The sequence below is a fragment of the Hypomesus transpacificus genome, chromosome 1 (assembly GCF_021917145.1).
Source record: "Hypomesus transpacificus isolate Combined female chromosome 1, fHypTra1, whole genome shotgun sequence".
In the NCBI taxonomy this organism is placed as follows: domain Eukaryota; kingdom Metazoa; phylum Chordata; class Actinopteri; order Osmeriformes; family Osmeridae; genus Hypomesus; species Hypomesus transpacificus.
In genome coordinates this window covers 6,944,268-6,961,808 of record NC_061060.1, presented here as the reverse complement: position 1 = coordinate 6,961,808, position 17,541 = coordinate 6,944,268, and positions in this window count along the sequence as shown.

Below are 17,541 nucleotides of genomic sequence, written 5' to 3'. Positions count from 1 at the left end.
ACCCCCTCGTCCTAAAGAGAGCACCAGGTGTCAGGACGTGGGCAGGGGGCTTTTGATGCTGACCCCGGGGGCCCCTGGGTCTCTGGGGTGTCATGGCCTCAGTCATTGATCCAGTCAGGGATGGCAGGGAGGGGAGCCAGGTGCCCCTGGAGCAGCCGGGGAGGGAGCTCCGTTCTGGGCAGACAGGACAGGAGTCAGTCTGCTGGGCTGGGCCCCTCTGGTCCAAGTCACGCCACTGTTCAGACGCCCAGTGTCAACTGGCTGCTCTGTAGTAGACAAGGCGATGTGCCGACATTGGCAACAGTCTGGTGGCGATTTCTCTCGTAGCTGAGTCTTTGAGCGGAGAAAGCTTCAGCTGCAGTGATGCAGAGATTTGTTTGACTTCGCCTATGGATGCCAATTAGAGCTGTTATGGGATGTCACTGCAAAGAACATAGCATAAAGGCATTGTAAACATTGGTTAGTGTAGAGTATGAAACATCCCAAAAAGAAATAAAGGGATGTATTGAGATATCATTGTCAGAGGTGACAGAGAATGCTCAATTAGGAAATTGCTCAGGGGTAATTGAACATGTGTTTTTGGGTGCATTTGAGTGAAATACTATGCTGAAATCACATTTACAATTGTAAGTGAGAAACCAGCGACACAAATTGGAGTGCTTTCTCATGTTTAGGAAACGAGCATTCTGCCATAGCCTCAGTCATTCACATTGAGCAGATGTGGTGGAATAGCTGGAATGACACAGTCCCTAGAAACCAGCAACCAGCTCCAACAAGCCATTTGTATCTAGGCCAAGCTTGGAGGAGGGTTAGTGTTATCAGTGTCTTAGCGCCCAGCCCTCTGTATCTGTAAGATGTTTACTGCACACACATACACACACACACACGCACACACACACACACACACTCACACACACACACACACACAGATACACACGTACATGCACACACAGCCAAAAGACAGGGACTCTAATCCTGACACTTCCCCCTTGGGACTTGGATGTGAAAGCAGGGCACTTCGAGCGGATGGATGGGAGAAGAAATGAAGATGTGTCTGATTTCAGTGGCAGCCAATAGCAGAGCAGCCCCCTGTACCAGCAGCTCTCTGATAGGTTCTCTCCTCTCACTTCATTTCTGAGTCCATATTATTCTCTGTAATCACACACATACACACAGGCCCTCCTCAAAACAAGAGTGTGTAGGCATGGACATGGAAGAGAGAGATACAAATAGAGAGAGGGGGGAATAGAGGAGAGAGGTGTTGGGAGAGATAGGATAAAGAGAGAGAGAGACAGAGGCAGAGAGAGAGAGAGAGAGAGAGAGAGAGAGAGAGAGAGAGAGAGAGAGAGAGAGAGAGAGAGAGAGAGAGAGAGAGAGAGAGAGAGGAGAGAGAGGTGTGGGTTGTTGCAGTAGCTGCACCGTCAGAAGGAGCCAGTATGTCATTATTAATAAAGCATTTTAAAAAGTGAGCACATCAAAGCTTGCAGGGTCCATGCTATCATACATGAAAGTAACATACTATGGCTTAATGTCTCCTAAGGCATGGTATGGTGACTCTGCTTTGATTTGAAATGCATTGTGTGGCGAATGGATTTGTGTGAGTGGAGACAGGAAGTGTGGCGTGGGTGCAGACCATAATTTAAAATCCTGACCTCCAAGGATTCTTCAAAGCATTGGTGAGTGAGGATATTTAGTGCTTACTGATGTGAAGGAGACCCTGGCCATACTTAGACGAACAAACATACACACAGCACATCCAGTGATTTGGAAGATGCCAGATTATCAATGAACAGCGACAACAAATGTTGCAAGCAAAATTCTCCTCAGTTCACCGCTTCTCATTTGATCACACAGCAGCTTCTTTCTATTTTCAATACCTGGGGAAAAAGTTGCATTTTTTGTCAATTTTATTTTCTTCTTCGCCCCTGTCAGTCATCTGTCTGCACTTGGTTTGATTGAGTATGCTCCTGCGCAGCAGTGAAACATCTTTATTCTCTCATTCTCTCTATTTCTGTCTCTCTCTTTCTCTCCATCCCTCACAGTTTTCCTTTCTTTACTCTCTCTCTCTCTTTCTCTCTCTGTGCCCCAGACACCAGGCAATTATCCTAATCTACCTTCCTCCCCGGGTCCTGCTCCTGCTCCTGCAGCATGCTGGCCTGGACCACCTCCGTGGCTTCATTATCAGTGCTGTGAGTGACTAATGGCTTGGCTGTCTCACAGCGCAGGCAGGCTGGTATATAGAGAGACAGAGGGATCGAGGCAGAGAGAGAGAGAGAGAGAGAGAGATAGGAAGAGGGAAGGAGAGAGAAAGGGAGGGGAGAGAGAGGGGTTGTGAGGAAAGACTTGAGGGAGGAGTAGTGGAGCGGGAGGAGGGGGACGGGGAGTAGAGAAGGAGATACAACACTGAATGGAGGCGGCAAAGAAGGTTAATGTCTCAATCGCTTAGGACAATACCACAGAGTCGGTTAGCTTTAGCTTTTCAGACATTACCCTCAAATAGCATAAGGATGAGGCTGTCATATTAGGTACAATGTCAAAGAGGAATTTCTTTGGAATGCATAATATGGTCTGAGTGTGTGTTTGTAGATGTGTGTGTGTGTGTGTCACTGGACACAACAATCCTGGGATAGGTGTGTTATGTCAGTTAAAGGTCATATTTGGTGAATGGGATGTGATTGTACCACACGTACGTACCACAACACACTCTCACCTTACCACTTGGAAACAACATGCCATGGATATTACAGAAGGACTGGGGGTGGAAATACAGTTTCACTTCTTTTTTTCTCTCTCTGACAAACGACACCCTTGACAGTTGGAAAAATGTTGGGGTCTCTGAACAGATTTCTCAGTTACAAAAATAAAATGTGTGGATTTAGACAAAGACAGACATTTTAAATCCTACTTTTGAACCCCAATGAGAGCACTGACAAATGCCACCCCACCCCCACTCCTTCTGTACAATTGTTTTTTTGTGCTCTCTTCACAAATGTCATATAGTCAAAAGGCGAGATTCCTATATGGCACAAACATGCATGGAGCGATTCCAAGAGAATCATTTATGGCAGAAGTACACAGATTGAGCGGATCCTAACACGTGTCTTTGCTTCTGCACAAACATACAGAAATACAAGATAGGTGACAGTCCAGGATTTTATGTTGTAGTTTAAATGAATGCAAATGTAAATTTAAATATTTGCCAAAATTACAATATATACACATAACAATTGTGTTAAACTCCCTCTGGGATGTGACACCATGTACACTGTCAGATAAGTTAGAATGCACTGTTTAAACAGAGATTTGACACACAAAAAAATTGGGTGACTATTTGGTCTCCCACAAACAATGAGAGAGTGTTAAAACAGCAACAATCCTGTGTTAGGGAGCAGCCTGTGTCAATACACCCCACTGGGATGCATGTCCCCCTACAACACACAACCAATTGCTTTAGCAAGCCTCTGCAGTGGACGGAAACATCAATTACACTAAATTACAGCAAAACAATGAGGAACACATCCATTTGTTTAATCTCTTGAGCGCTTTCTGATGAAAACAGGGCACCAGAGGGAGAAAATTCTATAGCCCTGAGTTATTACCCTATCTCTCCTCCTCCATCTTTATACATACAGCAAGAGGGTGCTATTTATATTACACTCCCCAGGACCTACTTCGAAAGCATTATTACTCGGCAAGCATCAACTTAAAAAAAAAAAGAAACATTCCATTGCGTCCCACTTTTGGGTTGTAGAATTCTAAATAGAAGGCCTCTGTGGACACCCCATGACCCTGAAAATCCACAACAGCTTGGCGGTTTGTCTAGTGGGCTCCAGGCAACCTCTGTTTCCTAGGCGAGAATACAGTAGGTTCAGCTCCATTCATGCACACAGAGAAAACTATACACGCTCGTGTGACAACGAAAACACACACATTATGTGACCATAAAAGAACTGAAGCCACAATCCTAGGACACAGGCCTCTAAATTCTGTATTAGTTCTGCTTTGAAGAGAAGACATTAACAATGGAGAACATCCCCATGACTTTGTTTGGACACTCACTCTTTCCAAACAGCAAAACCACAAATGGCAGGCTACTAAATGTCTTCCCTGCTAACTCCAGTAACTATGCACCAAAACAAAATGCCAAACTTCAACCAAACACTGTAATGTTTCAATGAGCAGCTTTGCCATGGTAGATTATGAAAAGGAGGGGTGGAAGGGGCAGAGGGGGCTCTATGCTGGGGACAGATGAAGATTTGGCTGTTCCAGAGAGCTTTTGGGGAGGGGGTTCAGAGTAAATGAAAGACAAATGCGAGTAGTGCCCACTCAGCTATTTTCCCAGTCAAGATCAAAGGCACCGCCGGACCGTCCGCTCCGCGGGAAACTTGAAATGGGCCCTGCCTTTGTTTGCTGTTGCTAGGAGACCTGCAGACAGCTGAAAGTGTCTGCAGAGGGGTGCAACATCAAAAACATTTCCAATATAAATTTTTAAGACTGTTGTGTAGGCGAGTCCCAGCCTTGCAATTTACAAAGGACACTAGCAAATAAAGAACCCAACAAATAACGATGTTTCTCTGTGTGTTGATCATGGACAACATTGAGGTTTTACTTGATTTTAGTTTACAAAGCAAGGTTGTTACAAGCAGTGTTCTACTGGCACACTTGGAGACACATAACACAGCTTGTGTGTAAAGGAAACCAACTACACTTTCCTTGCAGTGCAATCGTGTGGCATATTGCAACGAAGGTGCCATAAAAAACACACTAAAACAACAAGGCCTCTATAGTACCACATTGTCAATTTAACAGTTCACAAACGAAGCACAAATATAGTTTTGATATTTATAGGGCAGAGGTTCACCTTAAAAAACAAAGCTAATTACAACATTATTATCTTTTAATAGGCCCCATGATAGTGAGGGGGCCTGGACATGTGGCTCTGAGAGCTCATTTGTTATCATTAGCCCAACACTCAAATAATTTCCAAACCTGCTGTGCAAGAAATAATCAGTGGGCCCTTGATATTTGCGGTCTCCAAGAGACTTTAACTACACTGATGGCCAGATGTACAGTCCTGTACTCCAGCAACATTAGTGATATCTATAATCTTTGCCTCTGTTTGACCATATGCTGCATACATTATTCAACCTGCCTTAAATAACCTGACTGTATCGAGAACTATTTAGAAATTCACAAAGATTCACATTGTTGTCTGTGTTATTGTGTTATAAGCCCAGCTAACAAAAAACGTAACTGAGACAATTGTTCCCTCAAGGTTTTAGAGAGGAACTGAATATCACAGCCTGTTCGGGACAGTGCATTCATAATGTTCTCCTAAGGTCTTTCAGAGGTACTGAATGTCGCCTTTTTGGGACATTATAGGTACATTATACATTCATAACATGTGAACAGGGGAACAATGTACTTATAAAACAATGTACCTATAATTTCCCAAACAGGCTGTGACATTTAGTAACTCTGTAAGACATTACAAATGGCTTGTACATTTCTTGTACATCATGACACTTTATGAAAACGTTATTTTAGGTAATCCTTACTTAAAGTACCAGTAGGGGATCTAATCGTGAGTAGAGGCCTACGTACAGGCAACTTTTATAACGTTAATAAATAATGTCATTAGGACATTCAGAAGTCCCCACATTTGTATGTCCTGAATAGTCTTGGGATGTAACTTTCGTCAGTTGATACCACAGGTAAGTAACCATGTCTTTGTGGAGACTAAAATCACATTGAGGTAATGGAGACCTGGAGTGTATTAGCTGGGACAATATAACTACAATAATTTTGCCTTGTTTATTGCGTTTTCTATGTGTTACTTATTGTGTTTTATGAGAAAAATAAGACCAGATATAACCCCATACTTATCCGTAACACGTGCTTCTACGACGCAATACTTTAAGTACAATTAAGTAGCCTAAATTTGATGGGGATATAGCCTATTATCACATAGCCTACATCACAGCGTGGCTCTAACGGTTTTAAACGCGAATTGCCTTTTATTTTGTCTAGTTTTTCAGATCAATGATGAATAAATAGCCTCTAAGCCTAGCTTTATAAATCCCTGCCTCATCCTGTATTGCATAACGTCTGTTGCAGTCACTTATCCCGAATGACCTTACATTACCTGCGACGGGACAGGGAAGTCTGAAAGATACGTTTCTCTCCTGTCTAAATATCCAACGTAGAACTCGGCTAGTTGTCAAAGTTTAATATCCAAGTAAAACGACTTGACTTTAGTTTGATAAAAATGTATGAAGTGTTAATTATATTTCAAGTTACATCTTTTCAGCGCAATCTGCATTTTTGAGAGCGGCATCTTCCTTTTCTGTCTTTGAATCGAGCCCCACTGCTCCACCCGTGCTTGGTGTGTAACTCTTGACAAAATGAGTTAAGTAGATGTATGAGTGAAGCCTATGGTTCTGCACTGTACACACATGAACAGCAATCATCACGAGAGTGACCTTCACGTCTGCAACGATTAAGATTAGAATCGTGTTGAGTCTGCCTGTTGTTTTCACAAAGTGGAGCCAACTGGCACGGTGCTGGCGTCCTCTCCCGGCTCCCAGTCTGCCGTGGCGACAATGACAACCAGATACCGCATGGCGTGCAAAGATGACAAAAATACTCGCACGCCAAGGGATTGCTGGAACTTCCAGACAAACATCACGCGACCAATCGTTTGAGTCTATAATCTGCTCTTTAGTGGAGAAAATGTGTTATTGAGTTAATGGTCAAATAGGCTGGTAAAAATGTTTTTCCATTTCAGTGCGCTTAAGGTTTTTTGGAATTGTCGTTTAGTTTATCAATAGTTTTACGTATTAAGTCTGCAATAAACATAACGAAGTTTTAGCCTGTCCCGTTTGATTTCTCTTTCACTGTCTCTTTCGATGCTTAGACAGGCTAGGCTAGTATAGATAGGCTAGGCTATGTTATACCTTGGCTATATCTATGTTGTCAAGCCTATATGTAGGCTATTCAGCAAATTCCTCATTCTTTGTGCCACAAAGCCTACGCAATTCCAAATTTCGTGTCCTATAACGAGGTTCAGTTTGAGAACATAGAAAAGTTAAGTAAAACCCGTCGTAGTAAAACTTCAAAATCAAAATCGTCAAAATCGGAATGTACCTTGAGTTTACTTCGCATCTCGAAAACAACATCAAAGCAGGCGCTCTAGTCCCAGCCCTTTTCCCTCAATGGGATGCAGAGAGGGAGACAGAGAGAGAGAGTGAGAGAGAAAAGAGAGAGAGAGAGAGAGAGAGAGAGAGAGAGAGAGAGAGAGAGAGAGAGAGAGAGAGAGAGAGAGAGAGAGAGAGAGAGAAGGGGGGTAGGCTACCTCTAGTGGCTTCATACAGGGACCCACCCCTGCGTGACATCACTCGCGGAGAGCATAGTAACCTAGAGCGGTGTTCAAACCGTGCATCAGCATTCTAACCACAAATAACCGCCTATCTGCAATACCCATACCTTCAATAAGATCACATCCCTTCAGGTTAACGAAAATATTGAATTAAATAACATAAGATGAACAAAACGAAAGCGCAACACGATGATGTTCTCGTAAACCTGAATGGGACCACCATTCAATTTGTTGATAGAATAGGCCTACGCCTACTCCAATGGAATATTTTGAGCTTGTAGAAGTTTAATGTAAATTATTCAGTGGTAGGCTATTGCAGCGTAGCCGACCCATAGCACCTATATTGTAGGCCTTTTGCTGCCTGGTTGTCTAAATGGTCTGACAATCGATCGACCGTCCAGTCGTTATAATGACTAAAATACAAGTTGTACACAACCTATAAAACAACAACCTGTTGGAAACGAATATGTCACGTGCATGAATACAAATATGTTTACCTTCGTATAGCAGGAATAAAGGGCCCAAAGGCTACACAACAAAACCATGTCACAGATTTTTCTTGAACTAAAAGATGTAAAATCAGCATAATGCAGGCTGTATTCTCAAAAACATCATGCAAACAAGTTCACCACTTTGACACACACCTGTAAACCGACGGAGGCGCATAGGCTCAACTGGACATTTATTCTGTGTAATCAGGTAGCTAAACATGTTACGGCATGCATCAGTGATTCGTGTTTCAAAATACGAAATACAACATGTTCAATTACAGCCTGTGTTTCCAACCATATTCACTGTGTCAGTGATGCACGGACAATATACAAAATGCGTATTGCCCACTGCTGTGAACGTCACATTGGAAATGCAGGAGACCATGCAAAGCCCATAGCCTACGTCACTGCTAGTAGTGAAATAAACACAATTTTCAATAGAAGACCCAGATATTGAAACTGTATGTCTTACAATTTTAGTTGGGCTATTGGCAATATCAGGCTATACTCAAGGCTTTCCTATAACAAGTAACGCCTTCATAATGTTTCAAATGCGTCACTAAATGTCTTTATCAGTGCCCTCGGCCACAGAACGGTGAACAGGCGGAGGTTTCAACAAGTCGGTAAAAGTTATCCTTCCTCCCGCCCTTGGCGCTAATAGTTCACCTCTCTTTTTGGATGACTGTTGCCTGAACTCGGTACCCCCGTGGTGACAATAAAATGCCTCGGTTACTAGGACTTGCATAAAAGGCTGGCAGTTTATAACTTTGCGAAGCAAAAGTATAGCCTAGCCAGTGTAAAGGGAAAAAAGATTTAGTAAGGGTGAGAGATTGGAATTCTTCTGTCTGAGGTCAGGGGGGCAAAGTTAGGTTTTACAAGGCCCTGAGGGTGTATGAGGGAACCGTTGACATAGGCTACAGCTGACAGTTATAACTGTCTATATAGACTATTTCTATTTCCAAAGACAGATTTTTGTAATTGATCAATAGGTCCATCAGTCATCTAAGTGTATAATAATTTGCCTGCTAAGGACCAGACATGAAGAGGGTCTAGTTAATAAAAACATTACCAATTTGCCAAATTGGGGTTGGGGCATATGACGATACTCTTGTTTAGGCCCTTCAACATCATGCCTCAACAAAATAACATATAGGGCCTATACGTTACCTTACAGAAAACAACTGATGACTGATGCAGAATCATCATGAAGAAAATCAATAAAAGTAGGGAATTCATGAAAGCATCTTTTCAGTCTTCGAAAGATCTGTTATTGGTGAGGATTTGATGTGAGATTCCTTTCACTCTCAGGGTATTATAAAGCGTAAATACTTTGAGACAAGAAGAGGCGAGGCTGACGTCACAGTCCAAGAGTCACCCGCCGTGTGTTAGGCGTCTCCAAGTAAAGACTTATCTTAAAAAAAAACTCTGGACTGACAATGTGGGTGGACAGGGCGTGAAACTACTATCATCATCAGTTTTGAATGAAAGAAAGAAAACATATCTTCAACAAAAAGGGAGGCTCATTCCAATTCAGCAGCGTTGTTAGGACAACGAGAACCATCCCTCAGATGATTCGTTCCACTTCAAAAGAATTTACTTTCCGCGGTGAAAACGTCCCCCTTTTGTGTCCTTACACAGGGTTTTCACAACCCAAAAGAAGAATCGTATGTTTAGTCAGTCTGTTTATTTTTTCTTCTGTTCACACTACAATTGTATTAAATAAATAGAAGACTCGTCACAATGGCCTTAGAAGCCCATAAACGTGTTCAACCATAGACAGAAAGGTGGATTCAGAATCTGCGTAAAAGATTAACGAAACATGACCTCAATACTACAAAAGGTGTAAGATGGGATATGTTACTGAAATGAAGCTGCCAATTTCTGAAGTTGCTCTTGCATGCTTTCACTGAAGCAAATAATTTGCCACGCTTGAGAAAGTTTAAAGATGGTGTAGGCAATGTTGTTGAGAAGCACTTTTTGTCATATTGGCCGAAATAAACTTGAAGGTTTGATGGTAATATGAAATCAATACGACATCTGTGGGCGTCGCAGGGCTGTAATAAACACGACAAATCATTAAGATCTTTGCAAAATGATTGGACGGGTTACCTGTCTGTCTACCTACCGACCTGCACACACTCTGCCACTGCACTCAATGCGCGTTACTGTAGTTTTCAATTAGGCTATAGGCAGAGGTATTCTTAACAACCTAGAGGCACAAGAATGGCGGAAAGGCAATAAATCCAGTTACAGATTTCACAGTTAAAAGACGAAAGTAGTGAGTAGGCCTACTAACATTATCCATGTTTATGTTCGTAATGATAGAGTCCTGACATGTGAATGCCACATGGGGTAATTTGTGAGAAAAAGATGCTGCTCTCTCAAAATATCTCTCCTGGCCTAACTAGACTCTCTTAGCAGTTCTGTAGTCAGGCCGCACGTTCATGTGTTTTGTGGGAGTGGCTTTGAAGGGAGGGATGGGATATTATGGTTTGATTGTTTGGAATAAAGCTAAAATATCTAGCTTCGCAGAACTTGCCTACACCAGCTTTAATGAAGTACCTCTCTACTGTGTGTGGTTTCGAAACACAGTAGTACGCTCCTCACTACTGAGAATAAGCAGGTTCATTATACCAACACAATCATATGGTAAACAATTCCATGCATAAAACATTTTTAATACATGTATTGGAACATACTGAAATAAACATGCTATCCTGTCAAAAACAAATGTGTTCACAAAACATACTCATTTCTAACTCAAAACTCAAGAGCAGTAACTCAATTGTGCAGTGCCCCCTAAAACCTAAAAAGAGTACCCTCTACTGCATAGCAAGGCTGTTGCTTGACCCACATTCCCTTCAGTTCCTTATGATGAGAGTGAGCATATTTGGTGAATCTCTTTAGCATAGCTTGGTTTTGACTGGTCACCACAACTACTAACTTAAATCTGTCTATCATGAATGCATATCACATAGCATCAGCAAGTCTACAGTGAAACTTGTATATCAGTAATACAGTGTCTTTGATAGCTGCATCAATACCAGTAGAGTACGTCTGGTGTATGTAGCCGAGCTGGTGGCTCTGGAGCATCCCTGTACTCTCCACGATCAGTGATGACTCCCCTTGTGACCTATATTAATATGCTCAGTGGAAAGTGAAGCCTCTCGGCACAGGACACACCAGGACAAGTCCTTTAATGTTGGGAACTGTCAAAGCTTTGATTTGTGATTGATGAGTAAGGGCTGTGCAACAACAGAGCCATCCAGCCAACTAGCTAGTCCCTCTCCACAGCCTTGTGCACCTAGATGGGTTAGAGCTACTGCCAATTCATCCACCTCACTGGGCTGTAAGTTATACGTATGGAATAATATCCTGGGTAATTAGGTGACTGTCGAGAACTGTAGTAAGATAAAGGCGCTGCCTTTTGTCATCCGAGACATTAACTGTTGTAGCAAATTTCAGTCATTATAGTCCAGCATGAATACGAGTATTTTACATTGTTAAAGAGGGATGCTTTGATCATCATCCTTCATCTGTACTTGGTATGCAGTCCAGACAATTGCATTATAAGTTTAGATTATACAAGGCTGGGTAAGAGTTAAAGGGCTAAAGGTTTAAGTGCTGAAATAACAGCAACGCGGTCATAGATGGGAAAGCAGTACCTTGCGGACATGCTGTACAATGTTTACTAGGGATCTGGGGAGAATCCAAGATCAAAGACAGAGACCAACTCAAAAAGTAAATACAATTACGATTTAACCTAATGCAAAAAAGAAACTAGGAATGACTATCACATTATATTTTCCTTTCCTATTAAACAAGGAAGACACAACTTGAAAAAGGACACATTCTTGACTCAAGTGCAACTAATTGCGTCTTTCATCTATCCAATTAAAGGCAGAATATTAATCCAAGTAGTTTATTTCTTGTTTTGATAACTCATCACGTGCCATAGCCTTTTAATCAGCACACAAATGTAAGCATTGCATATTAATTCTACACTCAGGGATGAGCTTCATGCTATTTACTCTCTGATTTTGATCATCCTTTCTTTCTGTGTTGGATTCCTCTTGGGCTGCTCCCTGGACTAATTGACGTCTGGAAGGAAGTACTGTTCCAGGATGTGGTGGCAAAGCTAAGAGCTAAGTGCTAACTCTTTCTATCTGTTTCCATTTAGGTGTGTATGTGTGTGTTTTGGGGTTGGGGTGGAGGGGGATCGGAGGGGGTTGTTAAATGGTGTTGAGGATAAATCGGATGTTAATGTTAGTGAGGGGGACCTTTCCAGACAAACACCAGGAAAGGTGCCATCTCATGTTGTCATGTGTGATGTGTGTGATACGCCTTTGCCATACCTCTAACTTGAGCTGGGGAATGTGAGTACAGCCAGCACTGTCAGCTGAATTCCCCTGGTTTCTCTGTGATGAAATAACCCAGTTCCATGAGGTAATCGCAGCCCTCACCCAGACCCAAATGAGATGCTAATGTTTTCATTTGGGGGAATACAAGAATACAGAGCACATTTTCCCAGCTTCTAGAAGGAGGGTAATACAGTACTTCAAATATAACTAATAATAGTGTATCCATTGTCTGTCCTGACTCAGAATATCATAATATGTACTTCAAATATGAGATCAAAAATATGGGTCAACGGGTATTCTGTGGTATAAGAGAGAACAAAAACAGTATGAAGGGGAAAAACAAAGAGTAAAATATGCACTGCTGACTGCAGATCTAAGGAATGTGGTAGCTATTAAGGAAATTATTTGGGGAGAGTAACGGCACAGAACATTAATTAACAGAGTTGGTTTTTAACTGATTGAAAGGGAATATGTCCACACTCATGCACGCAGGCCTAATTATTTCCAACCCTTACTTGTCTAAATAGGCGTTGTAAACAAAACAGCCAGTGACTTCAGATGTTCAAAGGAAAGCCTAAAGAAGTCAAAGCAATCACATGGCACCATTTTATATCCAGTGACTTTACAGTAGGTAAACATAGACACCCTTCTAGTAAATGCATAAGTCCAGAGTTCTGATGTCAGATGATGGATGTACGGAATGTAAAACATAATCGGCAGTTTCATTATGTCCCTGAATAATAAAAAGCGTTTACATAATTACGTCAACGACATCTCTTAGCCTCTGGCGTCATGTTCATACTATATGTGCATTAACGACAGCCCATGCTGGTTCCCCAATGCACTTACTGTGCTTCCCTTTTAATTTGTTATACTTGTTTATTTTTTTATTTTTTTAAACCAACCATAAGTTCTGTATTTCAAAAACACATGCAGACAGGAGTAGTGAACAGTAGTATCAGTGCCATTGTAATCAGCTGAAAGGTGGGCCCTGAAGAATACTTTTAGTGCTCGGCTTATTGGCAGTATGCATGGTTCCACTGAGACATAACTAATGAACACATCAAAACCTATTGAGTCGACATATATTGTCTTTTGGAGATTAGCCTGATCCAACATACAAGCTCAATTACGTAATATTAATGCACAAGCTTACATTCATGTGTGTTTTGTTGTAATAAAGTCAAGCATGTGTGCTGAAAATGTAACACCTGCATGACCTGTATCTCCGTAAGGTTACAGAGTACAGAAATTAAACCTTGTGATTGTACAACACCATCCTTCATGTGCCTTTTGAAGTAAACAAGACACAGTTTTGCGGTGACCTGATATCTGTCAAGCCAAAGGCCAAAGACCAAAAATAAAAAATGACATCTCACTCTTTACACATCGTTTTTTTGAGGGAGAATTAATATTTGTGGGGCCTCTCTCTGGGTGATTGCATAATTCTGTTTTACATAACTGTGAGAATAACATGTGTGACATCCACAATAGTGGCCATGCAGGTTTATGGTAATGAACAAGATATGGGTGTGGAGCCGGGGATGATTGCTAATTATCTCAGCTATATCCCACTCTAATAAAGGGCTCAAGGAACTCTATGAAATACTCTGTTCTTTGATGAGGATGGAGTTTTGATCCTTGGTCCAATCAATCCATCTAAAACATGGGATTACTCCTGGGAACTCAGAAAGAGATAGTCTTATCTGTCTTGGTCATTTTTAAGAGTCACTGGTACAGGACATCTGTACTGACTTCACAGATTTTAAAAGTCTGAAACAGTCATGATACGCGAATCTGGGCGATCAGCTGGCCACATGATCCTGAGCCAGAGGCTCAGAGTTGGGGACAAGAAGGCTGATGTGTGACACCCGTATGGACCGTTGGCGCTTGTTTTTGATCTTCATGGCTCAGGAGAGTCAACACACTGTAGATCACATTACCATATCATAGCACATGGTCAATAGGAGGTTAGGCTATGTTATTGATCGTGAAAAAGATGAAGGGACAGTCCACTACCTTCCTCTTCCCACTCTTAAATCCACTACCTGGGTTCCTCAAAGGCACACTGGTGTGTGCTTACCCTCTCCCATGCCCCTGGTGCTCCCTGCCATGTGGCTACTGATATGCAAAGGCCATCAAAAAACTTCCAAACTTCTGAAGAAACAAAATGACACAAGATCGCATTGCTAGTTGCTGCAGCTTGCTAGTGTGTACTATGTGTGGACATCCTGCTGGCTCATCATTGGCTTGGACAAATAGAAGAACTGACTACAGTTTAAAGGCTGTGTTTTAAACCACTTAGCCCTGCTTCGGTGTCTGTACCTCTAAACTTCCCTGCACTGGCCCTACACTGTAGGGTCAGCACCACACCAAATCCCATTTGTCCCAAGCACTAATGTCATGGCCTTAAAGCAACATATCATGGTGGGGGAGAAAGCTGGCTCCAAATGTAATTGAAATGGCCCAGGGGGATTTCCTTGGTTCTGGTTGGGTCTTCATCACCCCACCCCTCCACCCGACATCCATCACTCCAGCCCCGGACCCTGAGGTGCTCTTGTAATGTGGAGAGGTTAACAGCGAGATCGCCATGCATTCGCCCACTTACTGCTCCCTGAAGCACAACCTTGCGACACCCCCTGCACCTGTACATACAGTATGACACGAGCAGAAAAAATGCATACGCCGTCATGTCAAGTATATGTATTCATTTAGCTGCCATGTGCCAAGTAGCATTAGCTTGAGAGCACCGACTCAGACACGCTCAGCAAATGGATGGACTTCAATGGGGATGTGATCAGAAACGCCATTCTTCCTTCAGATGTGGAGTTCACAGGCTTGATTACACAGCCCCCTCGCGACGCATCCTGCTACAGATAAAATTAAACACCAGCGATTACATACTGCTTTGAAATACCCTGGACCACGATCAATGTGATCCCCCCTTTTTTATAACTCGTCCTCAAAAGATGGAGATTTAAGAATTCATAGAAAAACTATTCAAGTGATATATCTCAACAAAGATTCAATGTTACTAATGAAATGTGATGTGTTGAGAGACAGCAAAGACAACAGGCACTTGGGGGTGTCCTGGTTCTATCTTTGTCATATCTAAGAGACTCAGCTCTAAGGGCATTTTGATCAAAGGCTGCATAGCATTCTTTTACAAGTGCTCAAAATGCATTCTGTCGAATGTAAATCATTAAGTATCAATATTAAAAAGTAACGTCTCATTTCTAACAGATCGAATGCGATGAGGCAGCAAGAGAGTAGAAGCTAATATATCTACTCTATAACGTGCTGTTTTGAGCATATTCATCTGGCTCTCCGTGTACATGAAAGCTGCCAGTTGCCCTTGCCAAGAAGTGGAGGACATTAAGGGAGCCATCCTAGTTGATCTCTGATGACTCAGATCGGAATCGAAGATCAGAAGAAAGGGAGAAAAAGTTGGGGTCACCCCCCTGAAAGGATGGCAAAGTCCCTTGCGGGTACTGGGCTTGCAAGACTTTGCCCCATCTTCAATCGCCCTAACACCCCACCACAGAAAAACGTAGAGACGTGGATTTTGAATGACAAACACAAAGGGTTCACTTTGCGTTGCCCTTTGCAACACACAGAGCCACAACTATGGACCTCCTCTCTCTCTGAGTCCCCTTTTGACTTGTTTTTGCATCCTGCCATTAGATATCCATTGTAAGTCTCGTAAGCAACCTCCTGAGCTGATTGGTTCAGAGAAGACCTTTAAAGTCTCCATGGCTTCCCAAAGACTGGCAACTGTCAGAAACATCTCTTATGTAAGGCATGGATAATGAATTAAAAAAGATGGAACTGTTTTGGGGAACCATCCACAGGGGTAAAGTGGAATGCATCAAAAGAGCAAAATGCATTCGATACTGCGATGGGCGTGGTCTTCTTCCCCTCCATGCTGCCTCAACGCTGCTTCTACGATATCCCTTTTTTCGGGGGAAATCTGGACTTGCGACAATAGTAGTCAGAATCAGAGAGCTGGGTGTTTGAGGGGCTTGGGCTTAAGTTGACAGTGGAGCCCCAGATGGGGAGTGTGAATAGAGGACTGTTTTAATAAGGCTTGGTACCAACTGAGCTACACAGGGGGCTGGCACCACCACTGACACCAAAACACTGCACTGCAGATGAAGATGAGAGGGAAATCTGAGGGATCAGTCTGACCACATCATAAGATCAGAACACAGTTGCTGCTCTCCGAATCTCTGCTTTGCCATTCGCCAAATCCTCCAAATGATTCCGCTCTTGTTTAACTGTAATTGTTGCATTGTCTTACATAAGAGCCCTTCCACTGGATGCCACGGTTTTAGAAAGCGCATTGATAAGCGACGCGTAACAGATTACCTTGTGAATGTTCTTAGGAAATGTCACGTGACTCAGTGATACACTTCTTGAGTAATATTTCCCACTAACTCTAGCGTTTCATCTCTTTGACAGGCTGATTACGTATTGTACAACCTAACCTTTACAATCAACGTCCTGCCTTCCCACAACCACCCTCATTACGCATTGTTAGCATCAGAGTTGCACGTGTGCCAAGCCCCTGAGACACTCACTTGCTCTATTTGGAAAGAGAATGAGAGTGAAAATGAATGAAACAACTGGTGACAGAGCAGAGAGCTGCTGCATCCAGTTTACTGTGTGGAACTGTCATTTTTTGTGGGCAGGAGGCAAAGACCAGAAATACAGTATATGGGAACAAATAAGTGGAGCCTGCTGTATGATTGGGGAGAATAAAGTGGAGGACACCTACCTGCCAAGAGACCACACTGAAGAGAAGGCACAGATTAGGGGGCCAGTGTGAAGGAGTCATGGAGGGTGAAGTTAGCTGAGAGGAGAGACAGATGAGAGAGAGGAATGAGAGAAGGTGACAAAAAAGAGGGGTGTGTAAGGGATGGATGAAAAGAAATCGAGTTGGGGGGTAACAACACTACTGGCTTGACCTGGGGAGGATGGAAAAAACCACGGATCCAATTAAAATCACACTTGGTTGGCCTCACTCCCCCCTTACCACGCCGACGCAGCCACGCACTGGCGCTGGTGTAAGCACGCCGGCTGTAGGTTGGGTAGAATGGTAGGGAGTAGACACACATCAACGCTTAAACAGGAAGTGTAACAATGATGAGATGATGCAGCCCATCTACAGCCCTGGTGCGACAAAGCAGGCCACCCTCCGGTACACTGATGGAACCTGTCCGTCCATCACGGTATGGTTTCACGGAGACCTGGGCACTATATACAGGCCAAACGAGCAGTGATTCCGTGGATGGTCATACGAACGCGAAAA